This window comes from Phoca vitulina, unplaced genomic scaffold (genome assembly GCF_004348235.1).
Source record: "Phoca vitulina isolate PV1807 unplaced genomic scaffold, GSC_HSeal_1.0 scaffold15, whole genome shotgun sequence".
In the NCBI taxonomy this organism is placed as follows: Eukaryota; Metazoa; Chordata; class Mammalia; order Carnivora; family Phocidae; genus Phoca; species Phoca vitulina.
Window position 1 is genome coordinate 15,361,511 of NW_022589718.1, and position 5,442 is coordinate 15,366,952.

General features: G+C 44.8%; 1 pseudogene; it reads left to right on the forward strand.

Moving 5' to 3' along the window:
- Positions 1-264: 264 nt before the first annotated feature.
- On the forward strand, positions 265-5,180 carry LOC116637709 (annotated as a pseudogene).
- Positions 5,181-5,442: the final 262 nt, after the last annotated feature.

Sequence of the window (5,442 nt, forward strand, 5' to 3'; positions counted from 1 at the left end):
TCCAGGTTTAGTTACTTGAATGCTGTCCCCACTCCCTGGCACCCACATACATCCTCGTCCCATGCCTCCCAGCTAGTGTGAGGCTTCTCAAGGTGCCAAAATGTAGTTTCTCAGGAACAAGTTTTGGGTTTTGCTGATTTCTTGTTTCTTGGCCTGCAGTCTTTACTGCTGCTGCCCCTTGTAAGAGTGCAGCTCTGATAGAGCCTTCATGAAGTGCACCATGGAAAAGGGGAGCATCTACCCCGTGAAGACTGAACCCTTCTCTCAGTGACCTATGAGGATGTGGTGGGGGGCCAGAGCGCTGCCTGCAGGGGCCTTGCTCAGAAAAGCAATGAGGAGGGCTACAAAGAGAAGGGCCCGGAGACGGAAGAGTTCTGGGAGAAGGTGGAGACTGGGAGAAGGTGTGCAACACTGCTGGACACCACCTCATCGAGGACACCGGTGACGCAAAAAGCTGGGTCTTCCACCTGAAATTGAAGGGTGACTACACCACTACCTGGCTGAGGTGGCCACCAGTGAGGACCAAAAGCATATCATCAACCCTGCCCAGTCGGCCTACCGGGAAGCCATAGACATCAGCAAGGAAATGGCTGCCCACCAACCCCACCTGCCTGGGCCTGGCCCTGAGGAGCTTTTTGGTTTTCTTCTGTGAGATCACCAACAGCCCAGAGGAGGCTGTCTCACTGGCCAACACCACCTTCGACAAGGCCATGGCTGACGTGCACACCCTCACCAAGACTCCTACAAAGACTGCACCTTCATCATGCAGTGACTGCAAGACAACCTATTGCTGGGGATGGCCAACAACACCGGGGAAGAGGGGGTGCGGCTCCTGAGGAGCCCCAGAACAGAGCGTCCCCTGCCACCTGCCCCGCCCTGCCCCCACCCCCCGCAGAGAGGACTAGTATGGGGTGGGAGTTCCCACCACTGCTCTCTGCACCCTGTTCCCCGAAACCCCCTCCTATGAACCAGGTCACTGCTCACCCCCTTGACCCTCTCCTGCCCCTACTGCCTCTGGGTCTTAGGAATTGAGGAGAGTCCCACCCTTATCGCTGAGAACTGGACTATGAGTGTGTGTGTGTGTGTGTGTGTGTAAGACCAAGAATGAGAGGGAAAGTGTGCTGCCATGTGTGGCCATGTTTCCTCCCGATAAAATTCCCCTGTGACCAAAAAAAAAAGTAGAGCCCTTCTAGGCCAGTCATCTCCGTCATCCTAAGCATCTCTTTCTGCAGGCTACAGGAAGGCATGGTTCTCCCTAATGCCCTATAGTACACCTGCCCATGGTGCATGGTACACTGGAGACCAGAAGACTTGGTCACAAGCTAAGTGAAATTCACAACTGCTTCTAGAACTGTATACTGTTGGCATTTTAGGCTCAGACCCAAAGTCTGCACCCTGGCTTAGGTTCCATAAGCCTTCCCACACCTCAGAGTCCAAGCCCAACTCAGTTCCCAGGAAAAAAAGAACCTTACCTTGCCAGTCCAAAACTCACCCTTCCCCTCTGCCGGGAGGAGTGATCGTTGTTTCTTCTCTTTGGGGGAAATCCCACCCTTCTTCTAAGCAGGCATCTCCCGCCCCTCAGAGTGTGGGCACAGCAATCCCTGGAGCCATGGGACCTCTCCTAGTGGCTGGCACAGGTCACCTCAAATCATGGCTCTTACGGGCGATAACACAGACCAGGCTGCAAGGTCCCTGCCCAGTCACCCCTTGTCTTACTCCTTCCTTCCAGCCCCAAGGGGACAGAAGTTCAAGTGAGCTCGATTTTACTGACAAAGCCGGTTCTCGCTCCTAATTTTTTAAAAGCAAATGTGTGGACAACAAAGTCAACGACAGTAATATTCTGGAAAGTTTGGGGGGAAGCCATTTTCTATCTCTTCATAATAGAGTTCCGTTGTTACATCTCCTCAGCATTGCTAAGCACCTGGTAGCATCTCAAGCTGAAGCATCTACTCCGGGACTCCTTCCTTCTCTGGGTTCCAGTTTCCCTTTGCACAGAGGCAGTCATCTGGTCTGCCACTAATGTGCTGAAAGATCCTGCCAAAGAGTCCTCCTGCTACAGGGGAGGCTCCACCCCCAAAGAGTGGTAGAGTTTTGCACATCAAAGAGCTAGCCCAGTGTCTTAGTAGGTAAATGTTAAGCTTGTCATCGTTCCTACTTTTTCACTCAATCATACAACGCCCCCGGGGCGTTGCTCCTACCAAGTCCTCAAGCCGTTGTGGCAGTGGTAGAAATAAGCCTTCCCCACTGGGGACAAGCCATGCGGTGGAGGGTCACCCTAGGAGTTAGGCAAGGTGACGTTGGAAAGCTTCACAAAACATTAATGTTCTCAAGAAAGCTAATCCATTGGTGAATTTGCTAATGCGAGCAAGTCCTCTTCCCCATCCCCAAAGATAAGAGCCACAAACAATGATTGCCTTTCCTTCCTTTATTGGCATAATTTTACACTCGCAATTTCATTAGCTGTTTAGATAATGTGGCGGGTGCAACAAATAAAGCCCATAAAACAATATAGTAGATCACTTGCAAGTGTAGAGCAACTTAATTGTTGTTTTCAGCACACCCAGAATGACAAAGGGGATTATCACTGAAGTTGTGTGGCTGGTATTTGTGTTAGACAAAAGCCAGTGGTTGACTTCGGTAGTTATTATTCTCCCCTGCCGTTTAAATTACTTTCTTACTAAGAGTGAAGGAGCAGTAAGAAAAACAACAAAAAAACAAAAAACAAAGCAAAACAAAACAAAAACAATTCTAACCTTATGTAAATGCAATTCTCCAAATAGATTATTTTTGCAGATTCTGGAACCACTGAGGGAGATAGGGTTCCACGAATCTAAAGAATCCTAGAATTTTAGAGATGTGGCCATGAATAGCACAATCTAGTTTCCTTGGTCCGTGCTTCTGCCTACGCCCTGGTTACGCAGGGATACACCAGGGGTGCTCCAACGGAACCACAAGGTAAAGCCCCGCAGAGAGACACTGTTACAAGGCCTAACATAAGGGAGGCACTTGGAAAATATTTGTTGGATTAATACATCTCTGTGGTTTGTCAGTTTCACTGGTTGTTACATAATTTAAAACATTTTTATTTTATTTTATTTTTATTTCTTATTTTATTTTATCTTTTTAAGTAGGCTCCACACTCACTGTGGAGCCCAGTGAGGGGCTTGAACTCACAACCCTGAGGTCAAGACCTGAGCTAAGATTAAGAGTCGGCTGTTTAACCGACTGAGCCACCCAGGCGCCCCAAACATTATTTTAATATTAAAATAAATCTGTGCTAAGCATGAACCTGAATATATGCAAATTTTAAAAAAAGTCATCTGGGAGATCAGGGATCCCAGGGATGGGATGCAGAATGTAAATGCATGAAACGACTTCATCGAGGGGATGTGTGCTGGGGGTGGGGTGGGGAGGATGGGGGGTGGTCCTGAGCTTAGTAACTTCCAAAATGAGCGGAGTCTCTAAGACCAAAGGCAAAAGAAACTGTACATAAGCTTTGTGCTTAGTTGTTCACGTTGTTTTCCCCAGGGGTAGAGATTAACAATAGTTCCTGCTACACGTGTACACCGGGAATGGACAGATCAGTAAAAGGATAACCAGTGATGGGAATCAGCTTTCTCACTGTTGGAATGAGAGTTGACAGATAAGCAAAGGGAGAAGGCTAGAATGATCCGTGTGTTAATGGATTCACATTGGAAACACTGTATGAGCTTACATTTAGCTGAATACGGGTATAGATGTATCTGTATGTACTTCGGATACAGATAGATGTGCAGATATTTATAGACGTGTATATAGGAGTTAGTACACACACATCTATTTCCTTGCTCTGTCAGCTGAGAGGAAGTTGACAGAGAAGCCAGCACACCTGGAATCTTGGTCTCTTACAGCATCCTCCAGTGAAAGGAACCAGGCAGGACTCCTTGGAGAAATGGCTGATCCTAGGAGCAGGGCAGGAAACACACATGGTGAGCCTGGAGTATCTTCAAGTGCCAGAAAGGAAAAAAAAAAAAAAAAGCTGGAGGAAAAAGAAACCCCAAAACAAAACCCCACAATGATAGGGATAGGAACCAACTGAAAGAGCTCCTAATGAGAGCCAAAATGGGAACAATTTGAGCACCAAAATTAAGTAGAATTGGATTATAATCTAAAGGAAAAAATAAATAATCATAAGCCTATTGCTACTATAAATACATGACTAAATAAATAAATTGCAAAAAAGAGACAAATCTCAATAATTCCAAGGAATTTCTGTACTCTGCCTTCCAGGAGGTGGAGCTTGACAGTCCACTTCTTAAATACGGGTTGTGCTTAGTAACTTCCTAACTTCCTTGCAGAGAGGACAGTATGCAAAGGAGGGGAGAAAAATAACTTTGAAGTGGAGAAAACTGATAAACACCACCTCAGCTAGGAGATCAAGGTCAACAGCAACAATGATGTCATATTGATTAGTATGTTCTCTCGATATGATGTGATGGGAGGTGCCCTTTATCTGTGGTCTTCTGCTAAAAACCCATAACCCCTGTCTAACCAAGAGGAAAACATCAGACAGACCCCAATTGAGGGAAGATCTGAGTCAAAATCATCCAAAGAAGATCTGAGGAACTGTTATAGCCAATGGGAGTCTAAGAAAATTTGACAACGGAATGTCATGTGATATCCTGGACAGATGCTGAAACAGAAAACAATATTAGATAAAACTTAAGGAAATCTGAGTAAGCTAGGACTTTAGTTAATCATAATGTATCCATATTGGTTCATTAATTATAACAGATGAACTTACTAATATAATGTAAGGTGCTCATAATAGGGGAAACTGGGCACAGGGTGTATGGAAACTCTCTGTACCATAGCTTTAAGTGTTCTAATCTAAACTGTTCTGAAATAGAAAATACATATATATTTAAAAAATCTAGATAGGTCATGGGGTAAAGGGCCAAGATGACGAATCTTTAAAGAAATAGGTTGAAGGCAGGCTGAGTAAAGAATATTCCAGAATGTCAAGGTGTCCTTTGACTCCTTGCCGTTAGGGGTACTTTGGTAGCATGGTTTATGGTGTAGAACACTACCTTAAACTTTGGACTTTACCTAAGATAACGCCAAGGAAACTTCAAGGATTTACAATCTCCTTGTTTAAGGAGTGGAACAAAGATGAAGACTGGAGCGTCTCTAATGATTAACTAACATATTTACATTATCCGTGTTGAAAAAAAAAGACTTCATTGACAAAGAATTGAATCAACCACTCATCGGTAAGACTTACTAAAATAGTTTGTTTTCATAATATATAAGGATGATAAAAAAAAGTTGATTTATTTTAGAAATATTTCTTTGTTCACTTTTAAAATCCTTTGGAAGTTTGTAGTGACTAATATTTATGCAAATAGTCCACTTGGCCTCATTTCAGCAATCTCCCTCTTTTTACCTTTTACTCTTTGCAAA